A 15230-nucleotide genomic window follows, 5' to 3' on the forward strand; every position below is an offset into this window, starting at 1 on the left:
CGAGGAGGCTCACCGGCGAGCGGACGCCGCGGCGGCAGCGGCGGAGACAGACACGCCTCCTGGCGGGGGTTCCTCGCCTCTTGCTTTAAAGGCGCCGCGCTCCTTTCCCCGCGGCCCCTGCACGCTCCCGGGCTGCCGATTCACCCTGGCTCAGCGCCTGGCCCTGGACTGCTAGAGCGAGAGTGAGAAAATTTGGGGCGCCTCCAGACTTGGACGATATGAATACCCGGCCAGAACTTCGCCTCCCCTGCGCGCCCACCCGCCGCCTGGAATGGAGGAGACTTGGACCCAAATGCTCTGTCAGGGACTGAGTGGTGCGAATTGCCGCGGAACTTGCTTGGCCCTGGGAGGTGACAACATGTGTTGGGAGCTGGAGCATGTTTGGTTCTGGGTGGCGGCTCTTATACTTCGAAACCGTGGCACAGAAACGTCGTTGCTAAGATTTAGGAGGCAGCTGGTAGTCTCCAGAGTGACCCTCTTAGTCCAACTCCTCCTATTCCCCTTTGAGGTTTGCGGGAAAGATCTTGATCTGCTTCCCCTCTCACCCCACCACAGTGCACACAAATGGTCTCGCGCAGCGCTGCCGGCACCTGCTTAGAGTCTGAGAGCTACTTCGCTCCGCTCCCTACCTCTGTTACAGAGAACAGATGCCTAGAAAGGTTTTTTTCCTGACTGTCGGGGTCGGCGTGTTATCCTATGCATGTCTGGTACCTTCATAGCAGACACCTTTTTCCTCTCTCCCCACCCACCCTAAGCCCCTGAACTCTCTCTCAATTGGAGATAGGAGCTGGATTTGAGATTTGGTTTGGGTGCAGAACTTGAACCTGCTTATTCAATGGTTGGAGAAAGGAGCTTGTGGAGCAGCCCCAGTCTGGCTGCCACTTGAGTTCTCAGGAGGACTTTTTAAAAGGCCAGAGATTGAGAGGGATGCCCGAATCCCTGGGATTTCCTGGTTACAAGGTGGGGCCAATGACAAGGACCAGGAACACACCAGGGTCCCAGAGCTTCTTGGTGGAAACGATTAACTTCTGCAAACAACCCCAGATTTCAAATATGTCAACATCTATACAATACCGTTGCTATTTTATTCTCCGCCCTACAATATGAACTGGAGCAGAAACTTAGTGGTTGTTCCCAGAGGAAGTTGAAGAGCTGTGATTAGAGGGGGTTTAAATGAGGCTGAGTGAGAACAAGCCTGGCGCGCTGGCCAACCCCCCCCCCCAGACAATTTTCATATTGTATAAGGAAGGGGACAGAGGAATCCTGCAGCTCTGCAGAGTCTCAGACTAGGCCCCAAGCCCTGCAGCAGTCCTATCTGTTGCGAAAGCACAGAAGTAGGGAGGCTCTGTGTTCCTCAGGACCAGAGAGGAGTAGTTGGTGCGTTGGCTGCCTCCTTTCCAGCAACCCTCCTGCAGTTATGCTCTCACTGGACCCCAGCCTAGCAGTGAAAAAAAAAGCTGAACTAGAGCCTGACTCAGCCCAGATCTAAAACACATTAGAAACTTAGTCCTGCCAAACCCACTAGTCTCTACTCTCTTGGTCGCCACCCCTGGCTCTCCATGCCCTTCCACATGCCTACTGAGCCCGCCTGGGAAGGGAGGCTGAGGACTTAGTTAAGGAGAGATAATTTAATGGCAATGGAGAGTCCCTTAGTCATAAAGATCCTGGCGCTAGGGGAGGTGGCTGGGAGGCTCCTGTAATTAAGTCAACAGCAGCCTTGTTGTTATGAAGTAAATAAATAGTCAATGACTCCATTGTACATCCTGGAGCGGGCAGCACAGACGCGTGACCGGCTCTGGGCGCCTGGGCTCCAGCTGCTGTGACCTGCAGCCTAATGGACCCTCGAGGCACAGGCAACTTTGGACCAGGCTGTGAAAAAATGCCCCATTCAGTCCCATTGCCCCATGAGAATAATGAAGACAACTTGTTTACTGGGGAAAAAGATACTTTCCTCCCCATGATAACATCTCTTCCCCCCTTTATGTCCAAGGAGGGAGGAACAAAACACCAAACCAGTGGATTCTGGTGGAAATCCCTAGGAAAGGCTATCAGACTCTGTTTGGTGCTGACTCTGAGACAGTAGAATAGGAAATGAGTCTAATTTGACTTTGAGTGTTTAGCATTGGGCCTGACATGAAGTAGGTGCTGAACCAAAGACTGTGGGGTTATTGGGATCAACGTTAACCTTCCACCTGTCTTCAGGCCCACACAGTAACTGGGGAAGGAGATAGAGCAGCTTCCTGTTAATAGTATGAATGGTCTTAGAATCTGCTGGTAGACTTCTTTTCCAAAGCAAACAGGACAAACTTATGAAGAGAAAAATAGCAAGGAAAAGAGGGACAGGGAATGAGGTAGAAGAGTAGAACAACTTAAAATTATGCATGTTGTGATAAATTAAATTTCTCAGTAGCAAAAATGCTAGAGTCTTAAGAGGCAAGGAGACTGAAAGGGGACTATGCATATCCATTTAACCCTTCACAAGATTATTCAGTGCTATGAAAATATCATTTATAAACATTTGTTTCAGGATTTATGAGAGTAAACATTTAAGGTATCAAATCCTAAGTCTCTCCTGGTGTACCTATGAAATTACCCTTAAGACTTAATCTTCCTTATTTCAAATGGTCACTAAGTCCCTCAACTAGAGGCTTATGAAGGAACCACCTCCCATCCTCTCTTACTTCTCAAAGTGCTCTTAGAACATTGGCAGCTCTGAGATTCTGAAAACTCATTTCAAATTCCCAATCTTTCTACCAGGGTGGTTTTTTTTTTTTTTTTCCTCCATTTTTGTTTTGTTTTGGTCTGGCTTGGTTGAATTGCATATAGAAGGGGAGAGTATTCTTTGGGATTGGATGCCTTCATTTTACAGCTAATGAAGACCAAAGTAAGAGGAAAGGATTAACTGGCTCAGGACATGGCAGAACTGAGGCTTCCTTTTAGCTGAGCACAGTAGCATCAGGCTGTCTCCTGTCATCCCTTTTCAGACTCATGAAGTTAGGACTGAAAGAAACTTCAAGGACATCCATTCCATTTCAGTTTCACAGACCTTTCTCTCATCTGGGGAAAAAAAAAAATAGTGTACCCACAGTCACATGGCCTAGAAATTATGCATACAATAATAAAAGATGCACAGATTCTCTGAAGCTCGCCATGGGCTGCTAAGTAGCCCTACAACTGAGGCTAAGAACCTCTAATCTAGTCAATAATGTCATTTGTCATAATAAATGTGAACATCTAGGCCTAAAAATCTTACTCAGAATCACAGAGTATGTTTAGGGCAGTTCTAGAACTAGAGACCAGGTGTCCTGATTCCCACCTATTCTGATTCTTTTGGACCTTTTTAGCTGTATTTGTACATAAATTACACTGAGGTATAGATAACATAATAGCCTAGAATATTTTTCCTCAAAATTATTAATGTCTGTGCTTAAAAAATGGGATCTATAATTCATTTTTGAAAACTCTCAGTATATTTGAGTACATACTATCTGTCAGACACTGCCTACCACCACAAGCAGCTATTGGGATGGGCAGAGAATTGAACCTGGCCTCCCAAGTGGCCTGAGCCTCCTGCTGTGTAGCAGCATCAACCAACATGCCACTGTCGGAAGGCAAGTATTTACCGAGCACCTACAGTGTTCCAGGGAAATAAAAACAAAGCAATGAGGGAAAATGGAGCTGATAGGGGCCGGCAGATGGCATGGTGGTTAAGGGTACTGGACTTCCACATGGCTGACCGCGGTTCAAGTCCTAGACCTGGTGGCTTGCTTTCTCCCTTACTCTTTCTCTGTCCCTCTCTGGTCAAATTAAAATAAATACATGAATACATAAAGTTAAATAAAATAATTCTTTAAAAAATGGAGCTGATATACTTTGTAAGATATTTCTGAACATACCTGGTAACTTTTGTTACTGAGAGTATGATATTTCTGCTCCTCTTTTTGTAGAAAGCATTGATTAAAAAAAAAAAAAGGCAGTAATATATTAGCAGTACATATACAAGTAGCACCTGTTAGAGAGGTGTGAAGTACCAGAAAATATTTCATGCAAGATTCCATACCCTACCCTTAACAAAAAAAGTAAACAAGGGGAAAAAGGCAATTAAAATCATTAGGAATATGGAAAAGTGGAGGAAAATTTTTATGCTGGGTGGGATAGGAAGTCATACCTAACAGAAGTACATGTTTTCTCAACACACAGAACATATTTTGCCAGATCATAAGAAAACTGTGGAATACAATCCTCAGAACCATTCCCCACCCACTCTTGCTCTCTACTCTTTTCTGGAAGCATACTGCAAAGATTCAGGGGAAAATATTTATCTGAAATCTATTCTGGGCATACTTTTGCATACAATATCCCATTTAATTACTTGAATAGTCTCATCAAATGCAAAATGCTCTGTAGTTTATTGTTCTTTCTCGTACATCAGAGTAGGCAGGTGGGAAAAGGTAGTATTTGCCCTAACATTCTGTCTCTTATTGCAGATATTTCAGATGTTGTTTCTAAAATGTGAAGGATAAATCTAAATCTCTACAGATCTGGCTAAGAATGTGGAAGGCCAAAGAACATGGAACATCTTGGGTTAAGCACATTTTCTCTATTAGCAACCTTCTAAAGAAAGACTTTGTCTAGAACCAAAAATTAGAAGACTATGTCTCTCAAAGGGGAAGCCAGTTAACCAGTAGCAGGCTCTTCCTTTTAGTCTTGATCAGAGTTTGAGGAAAACCCCAGAACTGGATCTGATCCCCTAAAGGTATTGTCAACAGAGTCTAAAGAATACCTTCTGCCAAGTGGACACACTTCTGCAATTTTTGTGATAAGTCATAACTTAAAACAAAAACATTACTGATAATAAACTTTCATCTATAAAGATAATGCCTTTCTAGTTATTCCTTATGTGGAAGAATCTTACCTTTCAGCTATTAATACTAATGTTCTAACTATATAATTGTCCAGTGGAGAGGGATAAAATGGGAATGGGAATTGATTTTTTTTAAGAAAAGAGATTTATTATTTACACCACTGAACTAGACCCATAAGGACATGTTTATTTAGAAAGATTAATTCCTGCCAAATATAAGAACTATGTAAAGCAATACTGTCAACACAAAACAGTGGCTACATTGCACATCGGCAGGCTTAAGCAAATACATCTTTTTAATCTTATGGTTAGATATTTTCACTGAAATACAGTGTTAGCACTTAGATAGGATATAGCTGAAACAGAAAAACTCTTTGTTCATGCCTAGGGTTGAATCAGTGATATGTCCTGTCTTAAAATGTATTGTCTTTACCTTCTTTTATGACAATGGTTTTAGGCAGAAGAGTTTCTACTTAGCCATCAAAAAGAGACACACTCTTGTTCCTTAGTTTTATTTTACGAGCTTATGTTTTCTATTTCTCATACTAGGGCTGAGCTGTATCACAATGGATGTCTTCGGTTTTACTTTAAGAATACTGACACATACACAGACCAAAATGAGAAAGCTCAGAATTTGGAGATGTAACTAGTGGAGTACAAAAGAAAAATGGAGTGTGATGGAGAAATGAAATAATTCTTAGTAATTTTAAACATAAAAAACTAGGCATTTTTAATAAAAAAACACTTTTTTTGGTTTTGAAGGGAAAAACACTAGTTTGAAGATGGATTTGGTCTTAGATGAAAACATGAGACAAACACATAACTCTTTCTAAAGTCACAGAATGACATTCCATATGCATTTTTCTCCACTTTGTGTGTGCATATGTGTGTGTGTGTGTGTGTGTGTGTGTAAAAGAACTCAATAATCAATGCTGGATAAAATACTTTTTAGGAGTAACTGTATATTCACATGGGGGAAAATAGTTGTTTTTATTTTTCTTAGCATATTGCTATGATCTTCAAAAAACATAAAATTAAATTTACAAAAACTGGAAAACCAAGTATACGCAGTCTGGTATTTGTTTCAATGACAACTATTTCAGTGATTCCTAGCATAAAGGAAGAAGTCCATGGATCTCAAGTATCTTAAATATTGGCCAGTATGATGCATAACTACTGCCCTTGCTTCTTTGAGAGATATTTTTCCCAATATTTGTGATTTAGCTCCAAAAATTTATTTAATTTTGCTATCTCCTGGAGATACTGAGGTAATTTTAAAAGTTCTTTGTCTTTATCCTGATTTAAATGTGCTTTCATAAAATACCTTATCTTTAGTTCATTCTGTGGGTTCCTTAGAAAATTTCTTCCTGTGTCATCAAACATAACGGTATATTTTTTTCTGTAAAATTCCAAAAACTTTCCCCATATAATAATAACTGACTTTACATCTATTAACCCTCTTCTTGGTGTATGCACTGTTATCATAACAGCACCGTCCAGCATGAAGGTAATCTTGTAATTTGCATTTGTGCTCACTCCCAGTTCATTCATTTTAGCTTCAATCCATTTCATGTTTGTCGCAGACCAAATAGCAATGTCATAATCAGAATTCATGAAGATAGGGCCACATTAATTCTACTCCAGTCTCTGCACAAGACCTAAGGCCAAATAATGTAAAATCAACATCTAGTACCAACAGCTTTTTTCCTTTCCTATAAGGATTCAAATTTTCTACTTTGTGTTCTTTTACTCTGTGTGAAATGCTCAGCAAATTTTCTTCCTTATTTTCTACTTCTACTACTTCATCTTCAATAACAAAGTCATTTACAACATCATCATTGTTAGAGGGTAGACCTAACACATCTTCCTTTAACTTTGAATCCGAGTAACTTTCGGCAACACTCCTGTAAGTGTCTTGAGAAATTGTTTGAGATCTAGTACAGTATCATCTTGTGAAAGTGTGGTCACTGCATATTCCTGTCCACCCCATTTTACAATTACAGGGAGAGCCATTCTTGAAACATACAAGATGGTAACTTTGCTTCAGAAAAACACCAGGAGTGCAGCAGAACCAGTGGCAGCACACACAAGAACTCGGGAAATGATTTCTAAGTATGTGTTTATGGGTTGTTCCAGTATAAAATTCATTTGCATGTCAAAGGATTCAAACATACATTGTAAACTGGTTCAGACTTTCAAAATAGGCTTTATATTTATTTTTCATCTGCATATGTTTAAGATGTACAGCGTATTTTAATGTATATATATGTAGTGAAGTGATTACTATAATCAAAGTAATTAATATATTCATCTCCTTACACCACGCTGTTTTCTTTTTCTTTCTTTCTTTCTTTTTTGTAGGGAACAAATTTAAGAGAGAAAGTCATGATTGATTCAGTTCACCATAGAAGAAGTTGTTTTGATACAAAATTAAAACTGTTCTCTTAATGGACCCTGCCATTAGGGTCATCCATGCTGTAAAAAGTGACTATGGAGAACCTTTAGGAACTGACCAGGGTGTCAATAGATTTTTTTTTTAACCCTAATTTAGTGCAGTGATTCTAATTAGAAAAGCTGTCCATCCTTTTTTGCAGGTGAGCTCAGCTTTAATGGCTAATGCTCATTAAAGATGTGGACACTGCTGACCACCTGCCTTCCACATTCCTTCCTACCCAGGATCACACAGGCTGCTGGATCGGGGCTGCAGTGACTTGGTGTGAATGTGTAATGTTGGAGAGCATACGACAGAGGTAATAGAATTCAGTTATGGTTTGTAATTTTGTAAATTAATGGATGAGGCAAGAAGTTTAAAATGAAAAGGAAATGAACAGAGAGAAGGCTAGAATGAAAATGTAGGCCCATACTCTGTATGCTAATGGAAAGTGTGACAGTCAGAAAGTAAACTTCTATTTTACAATCTGTTGTCCCAACAAACTTTTAAAACGTAACTGTTTCAGTCTACTTCCAGATCAGTATCTCTTGGTAAATACACATTAAATCTAAGTACAAAGAGATGGACACCGGTAATGCATCACTTAACTGCATCAATATTTTATGTAGTTGATCATATAAAAAATGGGAGCAGATTTAGCCTTCTCTGTGGACTGTAGGGACTAAGGGTTTGTTGACCACATTTCCACTTCATAAACATAGCTATCCAACCAAGACTTATTTACAAACTGGAATGTGGTTAAACACAATGCCCCTGATGTTTTGTTTGCTCTTTTAGGCTGGCATATGGATAGCTTTAGAGGTATTTGTATGAAATTAGATACTTAAATAATGATGGAAATGAAAAAAAGAATCTGACATGGAAACTAATAATATCTGATAATTAGAAATTGCTGTGTGAATGGGTAAATTAGAAAGAAAACAGCAATTTCTATATTATGCTTCAGTATTCATTTAAAATAAGATATAGTTTTCCTATTTATATGTGTACTTATATGCACTTATAAATACTATATAATTATATGTTATAAATACTGAAAAATTAGGGATCAAGATTCTTTGGTCAGAGCCAGAATTATGGACATTAGTCTCAACTATATAAGGGTGTAGAATCTATTGTAGAATTTACAAATGTGGTCACTTACTTCTCTTCATTCTGTATTTATAAGACCCCTGAAGAGAGTCAAGAAACACATCAACTTCATTTTATAAATGAGCATAAAAGGGCTCAGAACAATGTTTTAGCATAACAAAAACAATACTATACTAATGTTTTCACCAACTGAACCTTTCATTTTTATTTTTTAGGTTTTTGCCATAAGACTCATGCACTTGCCTGAGACAGAGAGAAAGAAAGAGAGAAAGCACCCCCGGGAGGATGGCCACACTGCAATCCCTTCTCTTCCTAAAATTTTGGGCATGCTTGCATGTGTTTCTGGTGTAATTTTTCAAGCTACAGGGTCTGGGATTCTAACTGTGGTCACCAGGTGCGAGTTCAGTATCTTTACAACCATGCTGCTTACTGGTCTCAAATCTCTATTTAAATATAATGTCTTTGTTAACTAAATTAACTCTTATATGCTTTTGTTTTTTCATATGTAAAATTTGGAATGGAAATCTATTTTGAAATCTACAAATTCTCTGCAATTTAAAAAAGGGGGGGACAGCTCTGTAGTGCAGTGGTACGGTGCTGCTCAAGAGAGCTGGATCCCACATGGACAGCAGAGTTTGAAACTCAGGCCCAGTCAGTCTGAAACGTGCAGGGCATGCAAGTGAATGCCCAGATCCAAAGGACTGAAGGACTGGAGAAATGGAATCACAGCGTGCCCAGATCCTGTGCAGAGTGCTCACCACTCTGTCACTTTCTCTCTTGTGCATTGCACACACTTGTGTCATGAGTAAATAAAATTATCAAAAGAAAAAAAATGTTAGAGCCAGATAATGATACAGCAATAAAGCATCACATAACACAAAGCAGACCCTTGTGGGAAGGTTCTGGACTCATCTGGATACCTCCCTGAGTATACCAAGCAACTGCATATCCATGCTCTGGAGGTGGCTTAGGCTGGGGAGACCTCAGTCTCAAAGAGAGGGTTCTCTGTCTCTTTTTGTCTGTCTCTCTTGCTGATGGTAAATATAAACTTTTTTTTTTTTTTTTTTTTTTAAGCAGTGTCTTTTGACAGAAAGAAGACTGTTTTACCATTAATGGTAGAATGGGGCTAGTACTCAGGTCTCTAGACTTTTCATCATCAATCATTATTTTTTTTCTCTTTTGAATTTCTTTTTTTATTTATGGGTTTGATAGCAGTTATAGTCTGTGTCACACAAAAAAGCAATTTACTAAACACTGTCTTTCACTCTTTCTGTATGTGTTCTAGGTGTGGTTGCTTAGACAGATGATTTGATCTGTGATGTAGGAAACATCCCTTAAGACTCTTCTGGGGAACCAGCAGTTAGCGTAATGGCTATGTCGCTTGACTCCCACGTAGTTGACTGTGGTTTGCGTCCTGGACCCGGTGGCTTAAAACTCACGCCAGGCACATGTGCATGCGTGCCCAAGATCCCAAGAGGAGAATGGAGGAGAAGGGATTGTGGCGTGACCATCCCCCCTGGGGGGTGATTTCTCACTTTCTGTCTCTGTGTCTCTCTCTGTCTGGCGAGCGCATGCGCCCTATAGCGAAAACCTCTCCAAAAAAAAAAAAAAAAAAACAACAACAACAAAAAAAGACTCATCTGTAGCTCCTGATTCCAGCCCATGTGTTACTATATGGTGTGGGTGACATCAAATTTGATGTTAGACACATTTAAGTTCAAGTGGCAGTGATCTTGGGTAGAATTTATTTTTTCATTTTAAAAATTAATTAATTAACTAATTATTTTGATTTACATTTCATTTCATGTCTTTACGGTATACATTCCTTATTATAACACAAATACCATGCATGTCAGTCAAGACAAGGATATTACTATATACATTATCATCAGCAAATAGCTTCCCATTTTTTGTCAATTAAGCATACTTTTACTCATTTTTTCCCAACCGCTTTCCTCTTCCCCCTTCCATATCTTCCACACTAAACTTTTTTCCCCCACATTTTATTGATTCACAAAAGATCTTAAAATCTAGTGACAAGTTCACTATAATTTTCTTGTGAAATATTTTTTTTTCTCCCTCCATCCCCCTTTTTACTAAAGGGAGGTCTAAACTAATTTATTTGCAAAAAACAAACAAACAAACAAAACACAAAAAATAAAGAACAAAAACAAACAAAAAAATAGGTTAATCTCAATTTGGTCTGTTATTTGCACAAAGCCCCGTAAGAATTCAATTTCTTTGATATTTTTTTGTTGAGGAAACATCTGAAATTAAGAATTGAACTTCACCATATGTATAGTTCTTTGCTTTGATTCTTTATTCAAAGTCATTGGAAACATTAAAAATAATAATCTTACTTAAAATATTTATGCAAAAAAATAATAAACTTTATTTATTTAGCAAAACCTACTAAAATATAAATTTAATTATTTTGTGCTTAAAGTTAATGTATGCAAGAAACAATATCATAATACTTTTTTTACCTTGGATTTTTGCCTTAGGGTACATGTGTTCACTGGAGAGAGACACAGAGAGAGGGGGATACTGAGAAATCACCCCATCCGGGATTTGGGCAGGGGAGATGGCCGTGCCACAATACCTTCTCCTCTGTTCTTCTTTCTTGGGATTTTGAGCATGTAGCATACACAGCTGGCATGTTTTTCAAGCCACCAGTCTGGGACTTGAACCAGAGTTGGCCATGTGGAATCCAGTGCCTTAACTACCATGCCACCTGCTGGCCCCATAATACTTTTTATAAACATCAGTTTCTTTAAACTCAGCGATGCATTTACTCAGAATTTATACCCATGCAGTTGAATACTTTTTTAGAAAATTAGACAATGGGGTTATACTAGGTTGGATAGTGTCTCTTCCAAATTCATGTCTACTTGGAGCCTGTGATTGTGAATAAGACCTTATTTAGAAAGAATATCTTTGTTGATGTGATCAAGCTAGAATCTGAATGGGGATGAACCCTAAATCCAATATGACTGTGCTTATATAATAAGAGAGAATTTTAGACACAGATACACGGAGGTAGGAGCACCATGTATAAGTGGAGGCAGAGATAGGAGTGATGCATCTACGACAATTTTTCTCTCTTGAACCAGAGTTGGCCATGTGGAATCCAGTGCCTTAACTACCATGCCACCTGCTGGCCCCATAATACTTTTTATAAACATCACTTTCTTTAAACTCAGCGATGCATTTACTCAGAATTTATACCCATGCAGTTGAATACTTTTTTAGAAAATTAGACAATGGGGTTATACTAGGTTGGATAGTGTCTCTTCCAAATTCATGTCTACTTGGAGCCTGTGATTGTGAATAAGACCTTATTTGGAAAGAATATCTTTGTTGATGTGATCAAGCTAGAATCTGAATGGGGATGAACCCTAAATCCAATATGACTGTGCTTATATAATAAGAGAGAATTTTAGACACAGATACACGGAGGTAGGAGCACCATGTATAAGTGGAGGCAGAGATAGGAGTGATGCATCTACGACAATTTTTCTCTCAGAGATCCTCAAAAAATCTAAACCTGCCAACATCTTGATTTTGGACTTCTGACTTCCATAACTGTAAGAGAATTAATTTTTATTGTTTGAAGCCATCCACGTTGTGGTACTTTACTATAGCAGCCATAGCAAACCAATGTATAGACACTGGCCAAACTTAATATTAAGAACTATGTATTTAATTAAACTCTTAATATTTTCCTACAGTTTTTGCCAATCTTTTAGACAATTATTTCACATATTTTTCTTCTCCATGCCTCATCTCAGCTTCTAACATGATGCATTCCTACTTCAGACAAAAGTTATCAGAAATTCTTGTGTCTTCCAGCAGCAAGTGCCTTCCCCATGGACACCCGTTTCCATACTATGACACATGTGATCTTCCAAAAGATGGCACTACCCTGCCTTCTCTTTTTAAAGAAATCCTATTATTCCCTCCACAGGACAATTTTTTATTTTAACTCTTCAATAAGCAAAACAGCAGGATGACAAAGGTACTTTATATAGATAGATAGATAGATAGATAGATAGATAGATATCCATATCCATATATATATAATATGTTTGTGTGTATTTTTTCTTTATTTATTTCAAGTTATTTTACACAATCACATTATTTAGCTTGCAAAATGAATATTCCAACATACAAATTTCAAATCTGTTTTGTTTAATGCTGTTTCAAAGATAAATTATTAAAGATAGATTAAACATAGAATTAGCTTTTTCATGATTAGATTAAAGGAATAAAACAATTACTGCAGATGACCGATTTTAGAGATAAGCTTTTGTTTTGCTGGGCTTTGGACTATATTTCCAGGAAACAGCACCTCCATTTCATTGTGCTCACAAGGGCCAGTGCTTTTAGTGGATATACCAGTAGTTCAGTTACCACTTCACTGTTACCAAAGCAAAATGATTCGGCATCCCTTGTATTCCAATAATTATTTCTCCTCTTCCCCAAGATTACTCATTTGTGACTATCAAAGGCTCTGCCAGATGACCCATATTCAACTTTCTGCTATAAAATCTGATGGGAGGGGAAAAACCAAAAAAGAAATAGATAGGGTATTATTATTTCTCCTGGACCTTATTTCCCTCTGAGAGTGAAAAAAGGCATGGATCTTACTGAATAATTATAATATATGGATACTCTTTTAGGTAGTTTGCACATTTTGTCTCAGTCAAACCTTCTAAAACAAAAGTTCAAAGAAGTTCAAAAAAGTTCAAAAGTTCCAGACCCTCACTTTGCTTGATTATTGAGTGTAGCCTTGCTTACTTCCAGAGTTTATATATTTTCACTATACTCCCTGAGAATGACTCTGATTAACAAACAAATATTGTTTTTTATTTTAATTTTTAATTTACATGTAATAATTGTACATATTTGTAGGGTGTAGTGTGTTTTTTTTCAAAACATGTATATGAGTGGACTCTAAAAAGTTTGTGGAAAATGGAATTAAAGTATGAGTTTATTTTGGTACAAAAAAAGAGAAATAGGTTTTTCATAATACTTATTTTCCAGAGTTTTCTTTATTTATGGTAGAGCATGTGTGAATGCATGAGAGAGTGGGAGAGAGAGAGACACCCTCCACAGAGTCTGGTCATGCCATGATCCTTTTCTTCCATTCTTCCAACCCACTGAATCTTGAACACTTGCACACATGCCTGGCACATTTTAGATTGACTCAGTCAGGGATCTAAACAGAGGCCACCAGGTGGGATTCAACTTCTATTGAGCAGTGCATTCATTACCACTGTGCCAAGGAACAGGCTTTCCATGAACTTTTTGAAATCCCTTTGTATAACCTGTAATGATTAAATCAGGGCAATAAACATATCAACTGTGTTCAACACTTATCATTACTTTGTGCTGTGTGCATTTGAAATTCACTCTTCTAGTTATTTTGAAATATATATACAATTGCCACTAACCACCTCTACTCTACTATACTACAGTGCTCTCTAACCTATTACACTTACTTTGTTTTTGTTTATATGCTTGGCAGAGAGAGACAGAGAGAGAAAGGAGAAAACATCCTTCATGGGGAATGATCATGCCACAATCCCTTCTTCTTTATTTCAGCCTGGGCTTTCAGGTTTTGGAGCATGCATACACACACATTGGGAATATTTCTCAAGCTGCCATATCTGAGACTTGAACCACATGGCTGGCCATGTGGGACCTCACTGCCTTAACCACCAGGTCATTCCACTCTTACACTCTTACTTATATGCACTCTTGTATTTGTTAACCAGTTCTGCCTATTGCCCCAACCCCATCTCCTTCCCAGCCTCCAGTATCCATTATTATGCAACAGAATCTTCTACCATCCTCTAATGAGTGAGGGCATACAGTATTTGTCTTTCAGCACCTAGCTTATTTCACTCAGCTTTATTTCTTCTAGTTTCCTCCAGTTTGCTGCAGATGACAGGAATTTATCACTTTTCATGGATGAATAGTTTTCCATTACATATGTACATACTATATTTTCTTTATCTAGTCATTAGTTGTTGTGTACTTAGGTTGATTCCTTTTTTTAAAAATAGTTATTTATTTTATTTTATTTATTTATTCATTTTAATTTGACCAGAGAGAGACAGAGAGAGAGAAAGAGAGAGAGTGAGAAAGGAAGCCACAGGTCCAGGACTTGAACAGTGGTCGGCCCTTAGGTTGATTCTTTACTGCAGCTATGTGAATAGCTCTACAGTAAACATGGAAGTACAGTTATCTCCTTGACACACTGACTTCTTTTCCAACAGAGGAGTATCGTTTTAAAAATGAAATCTATTAAGTTAGATAGGAGGCCTTCACATGAGTGAGTAAATATTTTTATGGTTTCACATCAGTACCATCAAGGAATCTTCAAAATAGTATTCTCTCTTTGCTATAAAACCAGCTTTATTACAGAGGGATTACTTCAAACAGTTTGAGAGTTAACTAGTTTACAGGCCTTTAGCTCAGTATATTGTTGAAATGTCTCATTTATATGTCAGTTTTCTTATACTGTTTAAGACAGATGACAACAACAACAACAAAAATATAACTGATTCCCTCCCACCCCCACCCCGGTCAAAATACTTTTTAAACAGAAAAGAATCCTAACTTCAAACTCTATTGACCCCATACAAACTCTTCAAGTTCAAAACTGATTTTAAGTTTGGCAGTTTATATTGCCTGCAGTATAAAGGTGAGGGAAATCTAAAATTAGACCTTCAAGTGTGGAAAAGAAAGAAGTAATTGATAGAAACCAGAAGAAGATGTGTGTTCCACCTCACTTTCACTGCAAAATAAAGACTA

At 38.3% G+C, this 15230-nt stretch overlaps 1 pseudogene; it reads right to left on the bottom strand.

Moving 5' to 3' along the window:
* Window positions 1-6037: 6037 nt before the first annotated feature.
* Window positions 6038-6877, bottom strand: LOC102480461 (ubiquitin-like domain-containing CTD phosphatase 1 pseudogene; annotated as a pseudogene).
* Window positions 6878-15230: the final 8353 nt, after the last annotated feature.

This window comes from Tupaia chinensis, unplaced genomic scaffold (assembly GCF_000334495.1).
Source record: "Tupaia chinensis unplaced genomic scaffold, TupChi_1.0 Scaffold000022_1, whole genome shotgun sequence".
Taxonomy (NCBI): domain Eukaryota; kingdom Metazoa; phylum Chordata; class Mammalia; order Scandentia; family Tupaiidae; genus Tupaia; species Tupaia belangeri.